Source organism: Mastomys coucha, unplaced genomic scaffold (assembly GCF_008632895.1).
Source record: "Mastomys coucha isolate ucsf_1 unplaced genomic scaffold, UCSF_Mcou_1 pScaffold15, whole genome shotgun sequence".
Classification (NCBI taxonomy): domain Eukaryota; kingdom Metazoa; phylum Chordata; class Mammalia; order Rodentia; family Muridae; genus Mastomys; species Mastomys coucha.
Genome location: NW_022196897.1, coordinates 135,010,201 through 135,035,225, shown reverse-complemented (window position 1 = coordinate 135,035,225; position 25,025 = coordinate 135,010,201). Strand labels below are relative to the sequence as shown.

General features: G+C 40.2%; 2 long non-coding RNA genes across 2 annotated transcripts; one reads left to right on the top strand and one right to left on the bottom strand.

The window, feature by feature from the left end:
- Positions 1-24,117, top strand: LOC116092432. The gene is made up of 2 exons (XR_004119265.1): positions 1-63; positions 23,760-24,117. It is a non-coding gene; the product is annotated as an uncharacterized LOC116092432 (long non-coding RNA).
- Positions 16,668-22,599, bottom strand: LOC116092431. The gene is made up of 3 exons (XR_004119264.1): positions 22,469-22,599; positions 18,439-18,619; positions 16,668-16,849 (listed from the first exon to the last, which is right to left on the bottom strand). It is a non-coding gene; the product is annotated as an uncharacterized LOC116092431 (long non-coding RNA).
- Positions 24,118-25,025: the final 908 nt, after the last annotated feature.

Below are 25,025 nucleotides of genomic sequence, written 5' to 3'. Positions count from 1 at the left end.
AGAGACTACAGGAATAAAGTTGGAAGCTTTGGAGGGTGTCCTGTTGGAAGAGTGGCATTGAAGGTATTGAGCAAGAGAAACACATGAGCCAAAGTAGATCTAGATCCAGGTGGGTGGTTAAGGACAGGGCCTGACCACACAGAGTAGTATTTTAGGGATAGATGCTGTGGTCTGGAAATACCAAAGGCAATTCTATTACATGGACAACAGAAACTGAACCATGTTTTTCAAGGTGGTACATATGTGCCTCTTCTAAGGTGTATTCCATCTGGACTACCCATACTCCAGGAATATGTGCAGCTGACTCATATCCAGACCTTACTCTGGGTTTTCTCTCTCTCTCTCTCTCTCTCTCTCTCTCTCTCTCTCTCTCTCTCTCTCTCTCTCTTTCTCTCTCTCTCTCTTTCTCTCTCTCTCTTTCTCCCTCCCTCCCTCTCTCCCTCCTTCCCTCCCTCCCTTCCTTCCCCCCCCTCTCTTAGAGGAAAGGAACTTGCCAAGGAGCTCTTGTATTTCTGGTTGGGGCTCATCCCTTTGTCAGTGGATGTAGTAGTCATACATAGTTAACACTGCCCATCACATTTGCTTCTGCTCAGTTATGCCGAAAGAGTTATATTTTAATAGAAGCACTCTGGTTTTCTTACGTATGAGCTTATTCTTCAAAACAGTTAACATTTCAATCTCAAAGAATTAATAAAACAGCCAAGTGGAGTTGCCAAAACTCATGAATATTCTAGTTTTAAAATCAAGATGAAAATCCCCTATGATGAACATTGAAAAGTGTTCAAATTAATTTTTGGCATTAAAAAATATTTTCAGCCCCAGTGAGTGCAGCTTAGGGCGGAATTCCATTTTGTTGCCTGTGACACGGAGGAGTTGGGGAGGCTGCTGTTTTCTGGCACTGTTATGGCAAGCTCTGGGTGTGGTGTGAATGTTGCTAACTAGGATGAGAAGTAGGTGTGGGTGCTGTCTGGGGTGCAGATGCTTTCTGAGCAAATATATATATGACAAGTAAAGGCTTGGGAGACAGTATGCCAGCTTTCTGTATTTGTTCTGGAGTAATTTGGTTCATTCAGTGGGATGTGTGAGTGTGAGGCATTTTCTTCACCAGATGGCTCCAGTAGCTTCAATGGGTGTTTTCTACTCCAAGCTGTGCACAGATGGATGTGGCTAGATGTGGATGTTATGTCTGTTTATGCTCTTGTGGGACCTCTCTAACCCCACCAACAGCCAATGCTCTGATTTGTCTTTAACCTCACCTGTAACTCCACTCACGTGAAAAAGAGAAGCACCTTTGTTATACCTGCACCACAGAATGCCAAGTCCTGGGGGATCATCTAGCACTGTGTCAGGATGCTCACCTCCATACAGGGCATTCTAGGAATGCCAATGGTTTAATACAACCTCAATCAGCAGAAGATGAGTCATTGGTAAATATCCCAGACTTTCTGTCCTTCAGAAAGAACATTCATAGGACCTCACAGAAGGTGCCCAGTGGGTTGGACCTCAGTTGTCTTCATCATGACTCATACCATCTTGTCTCTTGGCTTTAAATTCTCCCCTTCTCTTCACTTTGTCTTCTCCCTTGTCTGACTTTCTAGGATATCTCCAAATAAACTCCTCACTCTAGATCCTTCATCTCTTATGTCTTTGAAGAAAATTTGGAGTTAGATAAAACTGGATTGAAGCTGAGACTCAGAGGGTTGTTCAATCATGTTTGAGGGCCACTTTGAAAGCAGTATGTGTCAGGGTACCAGTCTATGGCAGGTCCTGTAATGTCGTTGTTTCACGGTTGAAAAGAGGTGAAACTCGTTAAAGAACATTTATTGCTGTCATGGACCACAAAGGAAGAAAAAACAGAAGGAACGAAAGAAGAAAGAAAGGACTGATTGTAGAGCCCTTGCAGTTACAGCAAAATGAGGATAATTTTCATGAAGGATTCAGTCAAACATTGGAAAAAGACAGCCATTACATGGGGATTTGTAGAAGAGCCACATTGCATATTTACAGCAGTGCTAGGACCCACCTGTTCTTAAAAAGTATTCAAAGGTATAATATGTTCATTCTTTTTTTTGTTTGTTTTTGACTTATAAACCATTTTAAAAAATATTTATTTATTTATTGAATTTTTATTAGATATTTTCTTTATTTACATTTCAAACATTATCCCTTTCCTGGTCCCTCCCCCGAAAGCCCCTTATCCCATCCCACCCTGATTCTATGAGGGTGTTCCCCCACCCTTCTACCCACTCCTGCTTCCCCGTCCTGGCATTCCTCTACACTGGGGCATTGAGCCTACACAGGACCAAGGGCCTCTCCTCCCATTGATATCCTAAGCATAAGGCCATCCTCTGCTACTAATGTGGCTGGAGCCATGGATCTCTCCATGTGTACTCTCTGGTTGGTGATTTAGTCCCTAGGAGCTCTGGGGGTGGGTCTGGCTGGTTCATATTATTGTTCCTCCTATGGGGTTGCAAACTCCTTCAGCTCCTTCAGTCCTTTCTCTAACTCCTCTATTGGGTATCCTGTGCTCAGTCTAATGGTTGGCTGAAAACATTCACTTCTCTATTTTCCAGGTTCTGGCAGGGCCTCTTAGGAGACAGCTATATCAGGCTTCTGTCAGCAAGCACTTGTTGGGGTCCACAATAGTGTTTGGGTTTGGTAACAGTATATGGTATGGATCCCCAGGTGGGACAGCCACTGGATGGCCTTTTCTTCAGTATCTGCTCCACACTTTGTCTCTGTATCTCCTCCCATGGGTATTTTGTTCCCCCTTCTAAGAAGGATCAAAGTATCCACACTTTTGTCTTCCTTCTTGAGTTTCATGTGGTCTGTGAATTGTATCCTTGGTTAATATCCACTTATCAGTCTGTGCACACCATGTGAGTTCTTTTGTGATTGGGTTACCTGGCTCAGAAGGATATTTTCTAGTTCCATCCATTTGCCTAAGAATTTCATGAAGTCATTGTTTTTAATAGCTAAGTAGTACTCCATTGTGTAAATGTTCCACATTTTCTGCATCCATTCCTTTGTTGAAGGACATCTGGGTTCTTTCCAGCTTCTGCGTATTATAAATAAGGCTGCTATGAACATAGTAGAGCATATGTCCTTGTTGCATGTTGGAGCACATTTTGGGTATATGCCCAGGAGTGGTATAGCTGGGTCCTCAGATAATGCTATGTCTGTCCAATTTTCTGAGGAACCACCAGACTAATTTCCAGAGTGGTTTAATATGTTCATTCTTGATGATTTATTCAAAATCCACCACTGTATATTCTCAATGGCTGGCACTAGACTGAACAAATCAAGTATCTTTGATTCTCCAAGAATCCTTTCTTGGAGTTTTCCAGAACCTCGACCCATACAACTACTTTATATACAGTCACAAAGTTGTCGCTTTGACCATGTTGGGAGTTCAGCAATATACCACAGTGTGCCTTATTGATGGCTTTCCCACATGAATTTCAAGTAAAGAATTGCAGCTCATCCCAAAACTGCAAAAGTCAAATTCAAACAAAAGAAAAACAGGAACTGGGATTTGGCATGCCCTCTAATCTTTCAACTCACCCTGGTTTCTGAAGTTTAATATGACTAACTGTCTCTTCTGCTCTGTTGTAGAAAAAGCAGCTGCCATCTGCAGGCATGGAGAAAGGCAGGAGGCAGCTTGAGTTCAGTCTAGTTGTCAGCAGGCTTTCTACTGGTAAAGGAAAAGATGGTCCACCTCTGTGAACCTTTTCATGTTCTAAAGCTTTATTTCTAGGGTTTTACATTGAAAAACATGACTATTAAATTCTCAGGTATTATTTAACATATAAATGTTTTAGTAATATATTCATACTGCATTTAACAGATTTTTTAATTTTTATTTTATGGGTATGAGTATTTTGCTTGCATTTATGTCTGTATATGTTGTGAGTGCCTGGTGTCCTTGATGGCCAGAAGAGGGCCTTGGATACGCTGGGACTGGAATTACAGATAGCTGTGAGTCACCAGGTAGGTGCTGGGAAATCACCTTGAGTTCTTTGCAAGGGCAGTAAGTGCTCTTGACTGTTGGCCCATTGCTCCAGTCTCATTACATATGTAGCACATTATTAATACTAATATGAACACATACTCACTACAATTTTTACTAAAGTGATCCAAATGCATATTTCTAAACATTCCATTGCGAAGTAGCCTATATAAATAGAATGTACACAGAACACAAATGTGGAGCTTGAGTAATTATTAGAAAATAAATTGAGTCTATATGGTCAGTTCTTAAATCAAAAGAACAAATCCCTCAAGAAATTCTCACATTGTAAAATTGACTACATTGTAAAGAAAGAATGATGTTTCTAAAATCTGAAAAAACAGCCTCTTTATGGACCTGCCTTGTGTACCCAAAGTTTATCCCTTCTGGACTTTCTTTCTTTCTTTTTTTTTCTTCTGGACTTTCTATCACAGCTCTATTGATTTTCCTTTTAAAAGCAACTACCAAGTTTATGGTTAAACACAAATGGCTAAATATGACAAATCATATCCTACCAACAATTTTTTTTTAGATTCTGGAATAAAGGACGCTACTTTGACTTCAACAACACAAATTAGTTTCTATATAAATCGAATTGTACAGCAACTGTCATATATATGTATATATTTATTCATAATCGCTAGAAACTGGAAATAACTCAGATGTTTCTCAACTGAAGAATGGATACAAAAAATGTGGTTCATTTACACAATGGAATACTATTCAGCTATTAAAAATAAGGACATAGGGAATTTTGCTGTCCAATGACTGCAACTAGAAAATATCATCCTGAGTGAGGTAACCCAGACCCAAAAGGACATGCATGGTATGTACTCACTTATAAGAGGATGTTAGCCATCAAGTACAAGATAAACATCATGCACTCCACAGACCCAAAGAAGCTAAACAAGAAGAAAGACAAAGAGAGAATACTGAAACCTCACTAAGAATGTAGAATAAATTAGTCATAAAAGTCAGAGGGGGGGAGGGAACTGAATGGGAGAGGAGATGATCAGGGCAAACAGGGGTGGGAGTTGGTAGTCAGGATCTGATATGGGAAGAGACTGGAGCGAGGGCCAGAGGACCAGGAGAATGAATGGAAATTTGCAGCTTCCAGGATATGGGAATGAGGGGAATCTTTAGACATGATTGATTTTTAAAAAACTGCCATAGAGTTTGAGGAAGTTTGTTTTTCAATAAATACTGATGATAGATACAATCACTGTGGTGATAAGAGCAAGTGTAGATGCTGAAAAGGAGTTGGCAGCCTGAGTTGGAATAGCACTTAATGACTTCCCAGTAGTTAGTCCCTTGAATCAGCATACCTGCAGCAGAAATAGGGAAAATGATAGGAAGCTGGTTTTGGGAATTGCAACATTGCCAACTACAACCATTTGAAGGATGACAAAACTAAGGCTTGGAGAGATCAGAAAATATATCCAAGATCAAATAGGAAGTATACTTACTATATCTCATCTGATTCCGATCCTGAGTTTTTTTTCCAACTTGTATCTATTTCTCATTGTTCAGCTTTTTTTTATTAGATATTTTCTTTATTTACATGCAAATTTCTCCTTTCCCAGTTTCCCCTCCAAAAAACAAACAAAGAAACAAACAAAACCAACAAAAACAAATACCTGTTGCCTCTCCCCTCCCCATGCCTGCCACCCCACCCTCTCCCACTTATTGGCCCTGGCATTCCCCTACACTGGGGCACAGAACCTTCACAGGGCCGAGGTCCTCTCCTCCTATTGATGATTGAGTTTGCAATCCTCTACTATATACATACTGCCAGAACAATCAGACCCATCCATGTGTAGTCCTTGGTTGGTGGTTGAGACCCTGGGAGCTCTGAGGGTACTAGTTAGTTCATATTGTTGTTCGACCTAAGGGGCTGCAAACCCCTCAGCTCCATAGGTCCTTTCTCTAACTCCTTCACTGGGGACCCTGTACTCAGTTCAATGGATGGCTGTGAGCCTCTACTTCTGTATTAGTCAGGTACTGTCAGCCCTCTCAGGAGATAGCTATATTTAGGCTGGCTTGCCCTTCCTTCAGTCTCTGCTCCATAGTTAATCTCTGCAACTCCTTCCGTGGGTATTTGGTTCCCCTTTTAAGAAGGAATGAAATGTCCACCTTTTGGTCTTCCTTCATCTTGAGTTTCTTGTGATTTGTGGGTTGTTCTTCCTGTATTCCAAACTTCTGGCTAGTAACCACTTATCAGAGAGTGCATACCGTGTTTGTTCTTTTGTGATTGGGTTACCTCACTCAGGATGATATTCTCCAGATCCATCCATCAGCTTTTTATCCTCTCTATTTCCTGTTATTGAATGGGTTCATTGCAGTTGACTGCTGCAAAGGGGATGTGGACTATTATGGCTCACTTCATCTTTCTCTGTTGCCTAATGAGAAGACTTATGGTGACCATGTTTACACTGTATGCTGTAGCTCATGAAATCCCTTTTATAGGCCCATCTTCTTTGATCTTACCACTATAGTTTTGTGAGATGGTTATTTTTTCACCCTACTGAAGGAAAACTGACACTTGAAATAAACCCCTACTAGTAATGTCTGTAGGCAGGAAGGAGACTCACCCATGCCTTTCCACTAAAAACAAACAAAAAGACAAGAAAGTATTGATAAAAGGAGAGCTTTGAGAAGATCTGGGAAGCTGTCCAAACTGTTGTGTCTGGTAAGCACCAGGTGGATTATTTAGCTCTTTGTGGGGTTTTCTAGATAGATAGCTGTGAACGAGAAGAATCTACTAAATTGTAAAAAGTATTTGAGGAAAAGCTTTTATAAATGCTAATACAAGCTTAGATGTAAGAAGGCTCAGATAATCAAGGTTCAGGAAAGACTCCTTGACCAAAGGAGACATAAGGTACTCATTACAAAAGAGCCAGATCTGCTCAGAGAGATCTGAGTTGTCAACAGGCAAGACATGGTGGGAGAAGCACAAACCACTGGCAAGTGTCCCAGAGTCTGCAAGGGAGCAGAAGATGGAGAAGGAGGGGGGAGCAGTCTGCGCTTGGGGTATGGCCAGTTCTGCTGAGTGGCAATGTGAGGATGAATAGACTGTAGCAGCGACATATGCTATGAGATCCCTTTTTCATCCCTCCCCCTTTCCTTCTTTTTCCTTTCTCTTTCCATCCCCTGTAGCAAGCACAAACACTGAGAGACTTGTTCCACCTCCCTTCTTCTCAACAAAGGGTCCAGTGTATCTAAAGTGGGCTTCAAGCATCCTGTGTAGTCAATAATGACCTGGAGTTGATGCTTTCACCTCTATCTCCAGGTTTTAAGCCCCACCCTAACTCTTCATAACTGTATTCATTCTCTCTCTTGCTGTTCTCCAACTTTCTGAGTCCAGTTTGTGCTTCCAAATACTCTGGGTGTCATGCCTGCCTTTAGGAGTAGGCTATCTACCAGGTCACTCTTCCTTTCTCAGTAGCTATCTAATACTAGTAGTAGAGGGACTTAGTACCCTTCTCCTTCTCCATGTTGGGATTTTTTTCTAGACTGCAGCTGCATAGGTTTTTTGTGTGCTATCACAATCTCTGACTTTATATATGAATCTTCTCTATTGTATCTCAAAAGCTTTGTTTCCTTGTACCATGTCTGCTGCCTCCTGCCTCTTACTGTCTTTCAGACCTGCTTTAGTGAAAATGACTCTTGGTACAGTGGTGTCTGTGTCTGTGTGTGTGTGTGTGTGAATGAGAGAGAGAGAGAGAGAGAGAGAGAGAGAGAGAGAGAGAGAGAGAGAGAGAGAGAATCCCCATCCAATTTAGGGCTGAACACTCTGCAGTCTCGTTCTCTGCATGGCAATCAGCTGTGTGTTAAGATTTCCCTATTGTAAGTCGACTCTTCTCTGGTGAGGGTTGAAAGATGCACTAATAAGTGGGTATATTAATAAGTCATTAGGATTTAGTTTAATATTATGTTCAGTTGAATTTACTTTATATGGTTATAAAGGTCTCAGACTTTCTTTCCTTCTTCATTACCTCTACCTCTCATCTCATTCTGTTTCTCTGTGACTTCCTTCCCTCCATTTAATCAAACTCTGATCCTCAGCTGATCTGAATTGCTACATCTTATTATCACAGTGTAAAACAGCACAATAAAAGAAAATTCAGATCAACTATTAAAAGGAGTTCCTATAGAAAATGAGCAAATTAGGTTCATAAATGTGATGAATTAATAATTGATGTGCTTAATAAACCTCCATCTGCCTCTTGTGTGAAACTTTAGATATCCCATAAAATGAGTGATTTTTTTTTTACCAACAAAGCTTACTTATTGAATTACATTCACAATGTCTCCACATGCCATAGAACACATCTTACAAAGGAAAGAACAACGGCATATCCAGAAGGGGTACAAACACTGAGAAGGAGGCATCATAAAGACGCCTGGAGGCATAGGGAAAGGCTCAGCAGCCTGCCAGTTATCAGCAGCAAAGAGGAGAAGGCTCAATTATAAAAATGGGTGGAAGTGACTGGTGAGTTCAATGAGCCATAGTGAATAGTCTTATGCTGGCCTTCAAAATATAATATTCCAGGGCTGGAGAGAAGGCTGAAGAGTTAAAAGCACTCACTCCCTGCTCTTCCAAAGCATCCTGGCTCAGTTCCCAGCATCTACAGGGCAGTTCACGACCACCTGTGATTCCTGTCCCAGAGAATCCAATGTCCTCTTCTTGCCTCTGTAGGCACCATTTATGATCTGGTGAACAGAATACATATAGGCAAAATATCTTTACACTAAGTAAATAAATAAAATTTGAAAATTAATCTTCCACAAACCAATCAGTTAACAGAATTGCCCATGTGACTTTCTTCTTGGGATACTTATTTAGTACACATTTACTGAGCTGACCTGATCAAAATCCAGAGACCACTAGCACAGTGTCATACAGATTTTGAAATATATCCAGTGTAAGGTATTGTATGAGGTAAAGTAATGGAACAACCAGGAGGAAGACCTGCAAGAATCTGTAAATGGGGACACGGAAAACATAACCTAATCTAGAAAATGTCTCACTGAGACATCCTTCTGAACAGATTCTAGGTTGTGCCAAGTTGACAAAGAACCCAACCCTCTTTTAAATATTGTTCTAGATATTTCATGTAACTTGGCTAGGGAAGAAAAGTACCAGATACAAAATAGAAAAAAATGATGAAGGGCATACATAATGGAAAAAAACAAGAAAAACATCTTATCCACAGGATTATCCTATATGCCTCTAAGGGGAAAATTCTAAGAAACCGACTCATGAATAAAATGTTTTAGAATTCATGTATGAGGTTAGCTTGTAGAATACAAGATTGATATACAAATATCAACTGTACTAGCCATGAGTAATCCAAAATGAGATTATGTAAGATATTCCACTTATAATAGTAACAAGAAATATAAAATAAATAGGAATGCAGACCATAGAATATAAGATTTGTACATTAAAAATTAAAATATAGCTAAGGAAAAACATAACAGTTTTCAGTGTAAACACCTCCTATATCCTTGCATAGGATCAGTCAATATTGTTAAGATGAAAATTATCATCAAATTGGCCAATAAATTCAATGCTCCCTAACTGTACTAACTGAAAGAGGATAGGTACAGAAAATCATGTTCTATGGGATTTCTTTCATATGATGACCATCAAAGGAACACCACTGGCTGCCTGTTGCTTGAGATAGAAATGGAGTTTGACTGAAAATTGTCATGAGTGATACTTTCATGTTGACTAGAATTCTCTAAAAAAAAACAAAAACCAAAAAACAACCAAACCATTACACTATGGTGACAGTTACACAAGACTATGTACTGAAATCATAAAATTGCACTTTTTACCAAAGACATTTTAATGGTATCTCAATTATAGTTTCATAAATCTGAAAAGAAAAAGGAAGGATGTGTGGTGCATGTGGAAGATAGTATTGCCTTTGAAATACACAATTAAAGCAACACTAACATAACTAACATAAGACACACACACACATACACCGAGAGAGAGAGAGAGAGAGAGAGAGAGAGAGAGAGAGAGAGAAACAGAGAGAGAAAGACTCAACAAAGAATACACAAAAGAAGATATGCTAAATGAGTAGGAAATGTGAAAATATTCTCAACTTCACAATAATTTCAGAAATAGTCATAGCAACTTAGAATTCTAAGATTGACAAGATATAATGGAGCATAGAGTATTGATGTTGGTGACCTACTCTGAGAATATGATGTCCTTCCTCAATGCCAATAGGTATTAAAGGGGGTACAGGTATTTTATGATGCTATGTATCATAGCATCCTATGTTTATCCTCTAAAGATTTCTTTGCTAAAAGTTTTGTTCCACCATGTGATAGTGTTGGAAAGTCATGGAATGTTTGAGAGGTGAGGTCTGGTGAAAAAGTTGGTCATAACCCACCTCAGAAAGAGATTGGTGCTAACCTCCTGTAATTGGTTAGAGCTTGCAGAGATAAAGAAGTTCCCACTAAAGCAAGTTTGGTATAAAAGTGTTGGCTACCAGCACCAATGTTAAAGAAAGGGTTCTTCTGGAAATAGGAGTTAGAAATAGATAGGAAGAGATAGAAGGAGATAGGAGAGAGTGGCTACAGAAATACCTACTCAGGTGGAAGGGTAAAAATTAGACAGCAGACTTTACTGTTCAGCCATCTTGAATTTAATGATCATCCTTTGTTCCCCAAACAGGTAAAATACCTGGGGCAAAACCCACTCCCCCCAAAATATGTCCGTGTGATAGTCCAATCAGCGACTTCCTTGTTACTCTGTGGGGGTGGAGCTTTCAAATGTAACTGGAACCAGGTTGGAGGCATTGTGAATAGCAGGAGATGGGCAGAGAGGTGTGGCTATCAGAGGCAGGTCTCAAACCAGGAGGGTTACAATTCCTCCCTTTATATTAGAAAACAAACAGAAGCCTTTTTCTTGTTAAAAACAAGAGTAGGAAAAAGGTTACGTAGCTTGGCACATATTCTGTATGGGAATCATCACGGTGCGTTGAGCCTCTCTCTGGTTCTGTCGTCCTAGGCTATATGACACATAAAAGATTGAGCCTTGACCTTCCTCTCTCTTGCCATGTAAACTCTGTCTTGCTTTCCTTGCTTGGACAACACACACTGTTAGAATAGAAGAGAGAGTTCAGTTATGCAGTTTTGACTATCAAACCAACATAACTATGAGGCAAACAAACATTTATTCATTAAGGTACTCAGCCTCAGGTATTTTATTACAGCTACACAAAATGGACTAAGACAGGAAGGAAATGACCATCAGCAGATTGCAGGAATGAATGCTGTCATACAGTGTCCTTTCCCCATTACAGAGTTCAAACAGAGGTCAGACTCCAAGTGTCTATTATCTTATCCTCCAGGACTTGCATCTTTCTACTAAAGATAATGTATTAGGGCCCCAGCTATGGAATTCCAAGGGTAGAGACTATTTAGCACAATTGTGCTATTGCTTCAATATTAGATGTGTAAATAGGACAGCCATTTTTTTCAGAGTTGGTGAGCATTGGGGGTAAATAGACAGATAGGATGAAAAATCACCAGTTAACTGGCTTTGCCAAATTTCCTCTTAACAACTCAGTGTACAAATAAAGCAGACCCATTCAGCCAGGAGGCACAGTGCCCACACTGGCTCCCTTGGGAGTGTGTTCAGTGCCCTACGGCAGAGGTAGTTTGTAATTGTATTTTTCTATTCATTACAAGAATTACATTTAAAAAACTCCACTGTGAATTTTGTTTGTTGAAAATAATCTAATATAAAAAATTAAGGAACAATGAAACAAAAAAATTGCATTCATAAGAGTAACAAAATTGCTTCTATGCACAAAATTGCTCAACTTTGCTGGGTAATATCCAAGAAGACCTGAATAAATGAAGTTGTTCATTTTGTTTATGACTAAAACACTTAATATTTTCAAAAGGTAATTTTTCCAAAAATAGTTTATGAAATAATTGCAATCTCAATCAATGTACTACAGTAATTATTGTAAACTTGACAAGCTAATTCTGGAATTCATATGGGACAAAAGAACACAAAAATATTCAAAATTATTTTCAAATTACACTCAATGAATGTGCAGGTGATCTACTAACTTCCAAGAAATAGTGTTGCTATAATTGACTCCCAGTTCGTTATTCCTATTGAATAGCACTTATAAAAGCTAATTCCAGGAGAATCAGGGTAGAAACAAGTGAAATGCATTCAGCTCCACCTTTAAACAAAAATTAAGGATTAAATCAGTAATATAAAGTGAGAGAACATTTATGCCATTGGGGTAACTGGATGCTGTTTAAAAGCTATATTTAGCAGGGAGAATTAATAAATTTATGCACAAAATATATTTCTGCTATTTAAATTCGTGAAATAATCCTAAAAGATTAGAGCAGAGAGGAAACACTGTTACATACTTTAGAAATCATTAATGCCTAGAAAAAAAGATTCTCATGAATTCCTTTGAAGAAAAGAGTCTGATGACCCTTTATGAAAGGAAGCTATCCAAAGATAATTCAAGGTAGAGAAAATCTGGACCATTAAGGCTATTCAGAGGAGAGGCTCAAACAGAGTGGTGTGCAGCTATCCTGGCAGAAGAGGTAGATAAAGAGATAGTTAGAGATTTTTGTGCACCATGTTACTCTCCTTTTCATTGCTTCCTGTTTTCTCAAAAGCTAAAATACCTGAAAAAATTAACGTATGGAATTAACGGTTAATTTTGCCTTATGATTTAGAATTCAGTCTCAAATTAGTTGGCCTCGTTGTTTGAGACGAAAGGAAACAGACCTCCAGGGCAAAGAATGCGTGATGGAACAAAATTTCTCAACTCATGGTATATCAAGGAGGAAAGAGGAGAAAGAAGGAAGAGGAGGAAGAGAAGGATGGAGAAGAAAAAAGAGAAGGAACCTGAGATAAAGCAGTGACTATTTCTTCCAGGGAGGCTGTGTAAGCAGCCATAGGCCAGGGACATAGCTCTGCGGTGCTACCTGCAGCTAGTCGGATTCTTTGCCATAGAAAAAAGTTCAAGATGAAGTAGAGTTGAAGTTTATTAAGAAAAGTTGGACACATTTAAGCCGCAGCTCTAAGTACAACTTTCGAGGCTTTTTAATTACATTGCTCAAGGAGTTTCAAGAGAAACCCCACATTTTCTTCTTTTCTTTTTCTTTTTTTTAAAAAATGAGATACTAAGTTGAGTTATCTTGAATATTATAATCTGATAAAATATGACTATGGGTCACCAGTGTTGCATAATGAATTAAACTTTGTCTTTTACTACAAATAGATTTTGTAGACTTGTTTGAAAGATTCGTCCAAAACTTTAGGTTATAGCTGAAAAAGAGAAAGGCAGTATTTAACTATATGTGTTAGGCCTTAAACACGATTATTATACAGTGGCTTTTTTCTCTATGAAAAAAAATGATTATCCCATTGACATCTTAGAATACAGCTTCTCTTGCATTATCCATATGTAGCATTCCAGTGACCTTTAAGTCACAATTTAAAAGGTTATTTACAGACCTCATCTCCACTTTCTTTCTCTTTCTTTTAATAAATAAAATTATAGGGTGGCTTTAGAGACCCCTTGATGAAGTTATAATCTGATAATATAAAACTAGGAGCTACTTAGGTTGCTCAAAGAGGTTAGGAATGTCCATCTCCTGTAAACTGGGAGTAATCATGACAGGGAAACAAGCAGATCTCCTAAAGTTTCCACCACCACTCAGTCATCTTTTAAACAGTGAATCCATTGATGGACAAATACACTCATGAGGATAGAGCTTTCATAGACCAGTTGAATCAGGATAGAATGACAGAAAAAGTTGGGGAACATGAGACGAAACCCTTCTTTGAAATATGTTTGAAGAATGTTGCTATTAAAAAAAAAAAAAAAGAATCCCAGAACAATTAACAACTCCATACAGCCTTCCTCCTTTCCCAGATATAAACCCTCTATTTTCATGAACCATTACCAGAAACCCCATTACAGGAAGTGACCATACACTAATTGCTTTGAGCAACCACAGTAGATTTGAGGTTTATATTATCAGATTATAATTTTATCCAAGGTACTTTGGGCCCGTCCTTTAACTTCACTTATCAAAAGACAGAGGAAAGGAAAAGAAAAAAAAAAACTTTTAGTAACATTTTAAATTGCAACTGGCTAGCCACCAAAATAAAATATATGACTAATACTAAGAAAATTGATTACACTTTTCCTCTGAGGATCCTATACCCAAACTGAGGTGTGTTCTCTTACTCTCCCTTGTTAAATACATAACCCTACTCAGGTATTTCTTTTTTTCTCAGCCCCTCTTCACCCCTAAGCCCTCCTGCTTAAGCTCTACTCTAAAATATATTTAATAAGATCTTCAACCGTGCTTCATTTTGGCTAAACTTGTAATTCATTTCAATATAAAATGCAAGTGTAAGACTCTGTTGAGCCTTAGCTTACTGGAGATCCCCTGAGTGAACCACGTGGAGCCTGGATTGATGCAAAAAGCAAGAGTATTTTTATTGTTCCAGTGCACTGGGGGTCATTCCCAGATCCGAAGGAGATGCACCAACCATGCACAACTTGTTCAGTGAGCTTTTATACAGTTTGCAGGGCAGCAGCCATTAGGCACAATGTAATTGGTAGAACAGTCTGCAGGTCAGTTCCCACCCTGTGGTGTGAGGAATGTTAATTAGCCTCTTCCTTCTGGAGGGGCAAGTGTTTCAAGACCTTCCCAAAGTTCCTAAGCTGACCTTATTAAGCTAGAAGGCTTCCTGGCCTCCCAGTATTATTCTGACATGTTCCTGTTTACTCGGTTCTCACATAGGAATTCAAGTTTGGGCTGAGTCAAAGTGCCTACAAGATTAGGGGGTTTGGAGAGCTGTGTCTCTGTCCTCTCACCTCTGGGATAGTCAGAAGTCCCCTTTCCAAATGCCCTACCCCTGAACAGTGATCCACTGGGACAAAGTCTTCAATGCATGAGCTTTGGTGTGAATATTTAAAATCCAAACCATAGTATATACCAGTGCAGACAAAATTTCCAATATTAAGAAATGAAAAAGATCCAGTGAAAAATGGCAAGTTGATTGTGGTACCAAAAATACAAAACAAAGCAAAAACGAAACAAAACAAACCAAAATCAAAACCAAAACCAAAACCAAAACCAAAAAAACCCAAAAAACCAAAAAACCAAACATAAAAACCCTAAAATTCCCAAGATCATATGTTGGTTGACTGAGAAACATCCAGAAGGCAAGTGAACAAATAGATTATAATCATGAATGCCTGGCTTTTCCTTTGCAGTCTTACAAAGCTAAGAACTCTTGGTGTGATGCAGGGATATAAACTGCAGTTTAGCTCAGTTTTCTACCCCCTCAAAGCAGGTCCCAGGATCCCTTTGTCCTCAGCAGATTAAAAGTGTAGGAAGCTTGTGGAAACTTTAAAAGATGCATGTCCCATGATCACCAATTAGGCATTTTGGACATATGGATATTTAATTTGCTCACTGGGAGTGAGAATCAAAATGCCTCCTTCCCAGGTGGAAGAAACCTGGTGCAGTGCCAGCATGCGAGCTGGAGGCTCTTTGTCTCTCACGAAGCCCATAAGAGACCCAAGGACCAAGGTCAGTCCCATGTCTGCGTATATGTTACAGTTGGGTACCTTGATCTTCTTGTGGGACTCCTAATAGTAGAATCAGGTGCTGTCTCTGACCCTTTTGCCAGCTCTTGGGACCCTTTTCCTCATACTGGGTTGTCTTGTTCAGTATTAATACAAAAAGAGATGTCTAGTCCTATTGCTCCTTGATATGCCAGGTTTGGGTGATATCCATGGGAAGCAGGCAGGTTTCTGAACTGAAACTGTGGAGTAGTAGATGGGGTATGGTTGTGCAGAGGGGAGGGAGAGATATAGACTGGATGGAGAGGCGGGAGGGGAACTACAGTCAGGATGTAAACAACAACAACAACAACAACAATAAAAAAAAAAACTCACAAGGAGCTTTGTAGGAATTTCTTACAGGCAACTGCATGTTTTCAGCAGGAAGAGGCTGCATAGATGGGACATCTCTGATAACCAAGAGTTGCCATTCTTTCTGTTCCAGGAACCATGAGAGGATATCAGCAAAGAACTGACTAAGGAACTTACTGAAATTAAAACAAATAAACAAACCCAAACCAAAACAACTTAGTTATAAGAACAAAATCCTCACCAATCTCCCTACTATACTAAAAAGAAGTAACTGTTCCCTTTGGCAACAGTAGAATGGGAAAACTCTTCCCCACTTCAGGGAGGTATGTTAACGTGGAAGTCTCGCTTTTCTCTGCACAGTCATCACCAGTCAACTGAAACAATGAAGCATAAGACATTTTGAACATAAGCAGCAACTCTTTGCCTTCACGGAGCACTGCAAAATTCACCAGACATTTTTTATAACCTGCAGCATTCTATGCTAGTATGACTGCTCCTGGGAGTTGTTAAGTTGAAGCCAGGAACTGGCAGCCCTAATCAGCTAGTCTTGGCTACCACTCACTTTAATAGTGAAGAGCAGAGAAAGGGGATTCATTGAATGTGACCACACTGTGAAGAGAAACACCAACAAATAAACAAACACCAACAAACAAAAAGATATTTAATGATCTAGAAAATCCATAGGGACTCAATTCTGACAGGAGGTTTAGATTTATTTAATTAGAAACATGATTGGATTTATTTAATTAGAGACAGGGCTTCACAATGTAGCTTTGGCTGGCCTGGAACTCACTAGGTAGACGTAAATCTCAAATCATACAATTTGAGAAATTATAAAAATCAGCAACTCTCTGCCTCCTGATGAGGGACATATTTCCTGGTAAGTAGAAAGATAGGAGAAGGACCATGAGCATTTAATAAAGATGCTGAACTTCCAGTATGGCTGGTAAGTTTCTTCCTTTTTGACCTGAGACAAAAGCCTGGAAGCTTCAAAGGTCTGTGGGCTTTGCCTCCCACTAGCAGCCCAGCTGCTGATGGACTGACTTAACAAGTTCAAGGCCAGGTCAGGAGATCTTTACACAATAGACTGGGTCATCTTCAAACAGATTAACACTAAATTAGGGGAGGGAGACTCCACAGAGACTTGAAAAATCCCAGTCCTTGGACTTTTGGCTTCTGGAGTTCCCTCTGTTTTGTGAAGGATCTATTGTGTGTGTGTATGTGTGTGTATGTGTGTGTGTGTGTGTGTGTGTGTGTGTGTGTGTGTGTGTGTGTGTATTTGCAGCATGAGTGAGTTTCCTCTAACCAATAAACAATTTTCTAGAACTGCTGATTCTGTCTGTCTCTGTTTACAAAGTTCATGATTTAACCGCCACTACTAGCCATCATACCAAGATTTTTTTCCTCCCTTTTAATCCTTTAATTGTCGGAGAAGATAATCTGATCAGGACTCTAAGATGGTAACATTGAGTGCTGGGATTAAAGGCATCTACCACCATGTCTGTCTTGGGTGTAGATTTAAACAAGGAACAGCTATTCGTAACTAAGTAGTCCTGGATATCAGTAATCTATCATTGTCCCACACCACTGTCTCCCATGAGATGATCTGACTAAGTATAATATATTTTTATCAGAGACAGTTCTTCCTCTGGCTTGTATGGGGGTTTCATCCCTTCTCTTACCACTGGTGAGTGAGATTCCTGGGACATCCCAGTTACTCATTGCTCATCGTTTCAATAGTCTGATAACCAAAGGGAAAGATATACATGTCTCTGTTTAGAATGTTTTCCCTCCTGCTAGGATAGTCGCACATTCCTGATGCAGAACTCTCAGCAGTCTAACCATGCGTGTGGAGAGCAAGCTGCCCTGGAAAAGCACAAATGGTGTTTAGGATGCACGCAGGGTGCTGAGACACCTCTAGCGTCATTCTCTTTCTGCTGAGGCCTCTGTGATTACTGCCATGGTTGTGATCTCTCCCAGGCTGCAGGGCAGTCACTCCCTGCCCGCTGTCTCTTTCTCATCTCACTCTTGGAAAACTACCCTGGAGTGGGCTCTGTTATAATTCAGGAGATTTCCTGCCCCCCTCTGCTTTGGGATGAGCAACTGGGACCCTGCAAAATGTCTGTATGTACTCAATCTTCCAAAGGGAATTCTGGGGGTTTGGTAATCAGGATTGCAAGAATTTTCAGTCTCTCTTGATATGCTCAGCCATCGGGCATCTTCCCCGTCCTCCAGAAGCAGCTTCCAGAGGGCCCAGGCTCCTTGTAAGATATCAGATCCAGGGGTCTTTTTAACTGCATTTTCACCTAAGGGTCTTTGTGTTATGGGAATGAAAAATCCTGAACACTGAAGGCAGAGGTGAGAGAGCATCACCACATTCATGCCAACCATGTCTTGCTCCTCTTCTTGCTTAAATAATACATCCTACCAAAGAAGCACAATTGCTTTTCATTGTTGATACTATACCTTTAAAATCACAAGTCTTTAAAGTCTTGGTTCACCATCATCACCCTTTCTTCTTTCTTTTCTTCTTCATCTAAAATTGATGTCCCACTGAGTTCTAGGAATCCATTCAATATTGTGTGATGGGTGATTTTCAGGAAACTGAAATCTTTGTTTCTTTAGAGGAACATAGGGGTAGCCAGGACTGAAAAAAATGAAGAGGCCAAAGAGTGATGAAGGGTTAGAAACTCCATTCTATTCTAAGATTTGGGTCTTTAGCTGGTAGATGCTATAAGTTATCATAGAGGCAGAGTGGCATGAGAAACTTCAGTTCTACAAAGAACTCTCTCCCTAAAAGGTGGAAGCTCTATTTTCAGCTAACTAAAAATTTAGGGGTGAGGGGATATATGTGACCTGTTTGATGACTAGCCCTCTAGAAGAGTTTAGAGATGGATAGAAAGGCTGATTTATAGAACATGGTGGGTTTTGTGGTAGGATCACCCTCACCTTAGCCAGTGTCAAATTCTTAACAATTTAACAATGGACTCAGGTTGACTTTGCTCTAGGACACCATGGCATGAGACCATTTCAGAGTCTGTGCTGGGGTCAGGGTGTGTCAGTCAGGGTGGTTCTTGTGACCCTCACATTGAACATCTATATTACAGTCTTAGTTGCATAGTAGCATCTCTGAGTATAGAAGTAGCTCTGACCCTAAGGCCCAACTCCAGAAAATCTGAGGAACCTGTGTTCAAATTCTCATAAGTCTTTTTTATGGTAATTATTGAATTTTCTTTCTATTGCTTTTTGCTATGTTTGGGTCTCACCATTCTGACAGTACTTGAACTCCTGATATACATACCAGCAGAGTTTTGGAGATGAAGGCAGTGCTTGGTTAACAATAATTTGTGCTCTATGCCCAGGATACTCATTTTGGGTTGACTGAGTATAGTGGCAGTGTTGATGATCTGCCTAAATGTCCAGACTCTGACCACAGCCTCAGAGTCCATACTCTCAGCATCCTTACACTGGCTCAAGAACTCTATATAAACCTTCTTCAGACAGAGGGCTAACTTCTGCCCACAGCAGGAATGATCCGTCCCAATATCTGACTACACCTGCAGCTGCCAGCTGATAAAAGTCCAGGAGTCTATGAAGCAGCACCCCAGTCTTCACAGCCAGCAGTTTCATCCCCAACGACTTTGTTACAATTGATATTCCACCCTGTAGTCTTCTGCTAGCTAACATGTGAACCAGGGAGTAGCAAGCACATCTAGGTAAATCACTGGGATGTCACCCCTCAGCCATTCTCCAGTGGAACAGATCCTGCCCAGAGGAACTTAGCATTTCCTGTCCATAGGTAACTCAGGTAAACATAGTCTGACCTTTAGTGTGATTGATTGGTGAGAGTTTTGGGGAAGTCAGAATTGTAGGATGTTCCATTCCAGAAGCAAGGAATCTCCCAAGCTGGTTACATTCGATTCTCAGGTTCTTAATTAAGCTTTATTGTTGAGCAATAAGTTATCTCTTATTTAATTCTATTTTCTGTATTTCCACCATGGTGTGGGCATGTTTCCCTCCTATAGTTCCATAGTCCAGTGGAACAATTTAAAATTCTAGATAGGATGAGTTTCCATAGCCTGACTAGCATATAAGAAGCTTATCCTTAGAAGCATATCTGTTTGAACAAAAGGAACTAATAGTTCTTGCTCAGCAACACATGCAAAGTAGTACCATGGTCCTAATTTATTTGTACAACAATCCTGTGAATTATAGGAATCAACCACATTGAGCTGAAAGAAAAAGAATAAGACTTCCAAAATCAGGAAGGTCGGTGTTTCAGCTGGACTTTACCAATCTCAATGGAAAATGGGTTAGATGTCCCAGAAAGTAGGGCAGCGTTTGTTAATTTCTTGAAGTGTAGCCCCTTTCAGAATGTTGTGGTGTTTAGGCTATGCACACTGATTCCTGTCCTCCTTCTTCCTCCATACATATACATTAATATGCAAGGAAGATCAGGAATCTGCATTTTAGCAACTACCTGATCCTTACTTTTCCCAGAACCTTTAACATTAAAACTGTTAGCTGAGAGAATATTTGTAAGAAAAATCATATTAAGATCTGCCTAAGTTTATTATATAACACAGTGAGATTCATTTCAGGAGTCAAGCCAAAGTGGACACATCCAGTGAGTTAGTCATAGAAGTATGTTTGGTTAAAATTCAAATGAATTTAATTTTCAAATCCTAGTCACAAGCAAGCAGCACAGTCTAAAGTTCATTACTATGAAGTCCACTTTGGAAGTGAGTTTGGAAACAGAAACAAGAGGAATTGTGCCTTCTACTTCCTAGTTATTAGAGGTGCTTTGCAAGCCCAGAGTTTCTCCAACATATGACTGCCGTGGTGCATGTAGCTGGCCAGGGATGCTTTTGTCTCAAAGCCTTTTTTTTTGAACATGTAAGAGGTTTAATTGAGAGGGAGAGAGGGGGAAGTATCGCAGAAGAGAGGAGGGAGAGAGCTGTCTCAAAGAGTTTTGCCCATCTATGTAAACTCCCTTTGATGTTGAGGACTGTCTTTGAAACCAATAGTTTTCTTCTTGTTTTAAAATCAAGTGGCTCAATCTAATGTTAAGAGAGTCTGGAGAATGCTGTGTAAAGGACATGTTGGACAGTTCCTCAAGGCATCTGTGGACTGGTCATGAAAATCCAGCTCCACTCTTGTAGCTTGAGCTGCTTGCCTGCAGCAAATAGTGGTGAAATTGGCTCATGTGTGACAGATGAGAAGTACTTTTGGGTCTTATTGAGACTATAAACATCAGGTGAGAGAGTTCTTTTCATTTTGGGAATAGGAAGGCAAGCCAGAATGAAGACTGCCCTATCACTATACTGTGGCCCAGGATGGGATATGGGGTCCACTCATAGAAGGGAGAGATCTCTCTACAGCTTCTAACTGGGTTGTAGCTGGGGCAGAGCTACAGAATTTCAGGGAAAAGCCTATGTACCCTCAGCACTGTGGAGTCTGATTCCTGTTATTCAGGGACCCCAATTCCCTGAATGTCAAGACTTACAACTTCTGAGTGTAAGCATCTTGTATATTGAACTCCATTCCTGACCACCAGTTACAGGATGAGAGACAGAAACTTCTCAACAACTTCTCCCTCTGAAGTTCTGGGCTGGAGGGATTAGATCAATGTTTATTCTCTCTTACCTTTGACAAGCAGAAGGTCCAGCAATACTGTTTCTAAATACCACTCACTTTCATCATATTGAATATGATTTCTTACTTCCTTCTTGTGCTCAGAGTGAACAGAATGGGACTAGAAACCCTGGAAAGTGATCTGAGATGCAAACTGGCTACCCACAGAGAGGGTACCATTGACTAAAGCTAGAAAGGAAAGAGTATGACACATTCATTCACACACAATCTACGTGGATATGTTCTACAGCAGTCATAAGAGCTACCAGGCAACAACTTTTAATGCATTCCTTAGATGAATATACAGACAAGTTCTATGGTTTCCTGAAAAGCAGTGCCTCTTTACCATTCTCCCTGTGTCATTCAAATCACCTTCTAATGCTGTGGAAAAATTTTCTAGGATTTACCATCTTCAGTAGTTTTCTCTTTTTGCCTCTAGTGCTCCATGTTCTGTGCTCTACCATTCTTATCCTAATCTGTAATTGCTTTATATGTAAGTGTGTTTGCTGATCTTTACATCTCTTGTACATACATAGGACCTTCATAAATTGGGTAGAAATTCTTGCATCCCTTTTGTTACTACATCTCTACCACTTAGGGAAGTACAATTCCTACACATGCAGGCTAAAGTCATAAATGATGGCAAATAGTGTGGAAAGAGTCCAGCCATGTGAAATCAACTTCACCGAATTTCAGTCATGACAATGGTAAATGCAAATTAGATCAGGCTGCCTTGCCTAATTCCTTCTAGTTCTGATGTTTGCTGAAGACAAGAGGTCTGGGCAGGCCCCTCTGGCTTAACCTCATCTGAGTGGGACTTATATTTGGAAACCGGTGTTTACTACCTTAGCTACATACTTACAGTCCATGTCCATTGTCCTTAGGCCTTTGAACTCTCAGGATAATGTAAGGAAAGACATTAGCATGTCCCGTGGCATTTACCAAGCCAGGCAGCATTCTGCCTCGTTTCCATGGTGATATGACAGACTTTAGAATTCTAGTTTAAAAGTGATGTGAGATTCTCTAGAAACATCAATGTCACCAGCTCTTCTTTCAACTGTATTCCCCACTGAACTCCAACACAGAATAAAGGCACCCAAAGGAGACACTCACCCCGATTGATCTGTGAACTTCACATCCTCTGATCTGTCATGAGTTATTCTGGGTTTCCTTTGGGCCTTGGCAATTCTGTGCTTCTACATGGATACATTTGAAGACCTGGCTTTGGCTGTTCCTGGAGCAGAAAAGGGAACCACTTCCACACCAATGTAGTTGAGGCACTATTAAGAGCCTTAAGACACCAGAATGGTCCCACTCAAAAAGAGATTGCTGTCAAATTGTGTATGATTCCAATGCTGCAGTGCATGGGATCCATATCAGGATTTGGCTGTAATTTGCTGTGGGGATTGTCTAACTGAGATGCACTTTGTGGGGAATAACATAGGCAACACTGAAACCCTTATATTACATATCACATTACATCTGCATACATAATAGCACAATGCAGGCCATGAAACAGACACTTAGTAATAATTATCACTGGGAGATGAACTACGTGACAAGTGGGTCAACAATGCTGCCTCCTGATGGCAATCCTTGACCAATGTTCCTGGGAGGTGAGCAAAGGAGAGGTATGCAGGGAAAGGAAGGGAATAATACCCAGGAGGGGCTGGAGACAAGTGTCCAGTGAATGTACCTGGGAAAGTAAAAGCAAGGGCAAAATCTGTCATGGAGGAAGAACACTGCTCGTCTCAGTTACCTCTGGATATACAGGTGTCTCTTGGGAGTGGTACTGATGCAAATCTTTATACAGACTATATAAGAGAATGAACCTTGTAAGAAATTGTGAATCAATTTACATAAAGCAAAAGACTTCAATGAGATCATTGAAGCAATGGCAAGACCGGCCCTAGGGCAACAAAGAATAAAATGTTAATATAGCTTACATTAAATGTGTTAATCAATGAAGAAAGGGAAGTGTTAGAAGGAAGTAGGTAAACATGGAATCAAGAATGGAGGAAATGACTGCTTCTGCCTATGAACTCCCAGAGCTTTGGCCTGACTCTTTCTAAGAGATCTGGCGTGCTCTTCTGTTTTTATGTATTTCTGTGCAATGCTCCCAGGAGGATTTTGCTCTTTGTTTTTCTCTGCAGGTGTAAAGATGGCTAGAAATACCAGGTTGAGCCACTGAGTCAAGATGAGCAGTGCACAACTGGATCTTTGTTGATACACATGGATAGTGTGCGCTTAGCAGATATGGATCTTTACCTGAAAGATGGCTTTATAATTCAATAGCTGATGAGATCAGATTTCCAAGCCCATGGAACTGTTGAACTCAGGCACAGTGGAATTCCATTGCCAGGCTTTGGCAGCCTGCCTGCCGGACGAATAAGATCAGCCTAACATTCATTCAAACTGCAGGTCAACACAGACTCCTCAGAGATGCTCAAATTGTGCTCTGAAGTTGTCCTTAACAGCCACAATAAATAATTCTCTCGTTGCTTTGTCCTACAGGGTGAGATTCTTCACTTCTCTTGATTAACTAGATTATCAAAAGCAGTCTGTCTTGTCCTCACCTCTCCCCACTGCCGCAGCATCTGTAAGCAAACAACACAATCATCTTGCTGAAGAAGAGTGAATAAAAAGCTCTTGATTTATCCGTCACATGGGGAGCTGGCAGAGCAAAGCATGCCCAAAGCAAACTAAAAACATAAATCACTCTCTTGGAGGGGGCATGTATCTTTTACTGCCTGCAAACATCCAAGGCTATCAAACATAAATTTACCTCAGTGTCACATAGCTATGACATCACATGGGAGTCCAGGCCAGGATGCAGCTCACTCCTGTGGCTCTTTATACTCCCCCCTCCCAAGCCTTTGCTTTACAGTACTCAAGATGGGTGTGGTGATTCATCAGAATTGGGTTCTGATGTCTGCCTATGGAAGTAGAGTGGGCTATTTATGTGGTCAAAAGGGACCAACAAAAAGGTGGGCCTGATTATTGCTCGAGAATTTTTTGTAGCAGGTAACTAAAAAATGTTGTCAGATAAAAACACCCTTAACTAGGTATGATAGCTCAAACGTTTAATCTTGCAACTCAGAAGGTTGGTGAGAATTTAGGCTCAGCCGGGTGGTGGTAGTACATTTCTTTACTCCCAGCACTTGGGAGGCAGAGGCAGGCAGATTTCTGAGTTCAAGACCAGCCTGGTCTACAAAGTGAGTTCCAGGACAGCTAGGGCTATACAGAGAAACCCTGTCTCAAAAAACAAAAACAAAACAACAACAACAACAACAACAAAAAAAAAGTGGAAGGAAGGACAGAAAGGAGAAGGAAGAAAATGCAAGTCCCATAGGATAACTAGATTAACAATCATCAGTTGAGTAGTTCCAAATAGCTAACAGGATTTTGAATGTTCCCAA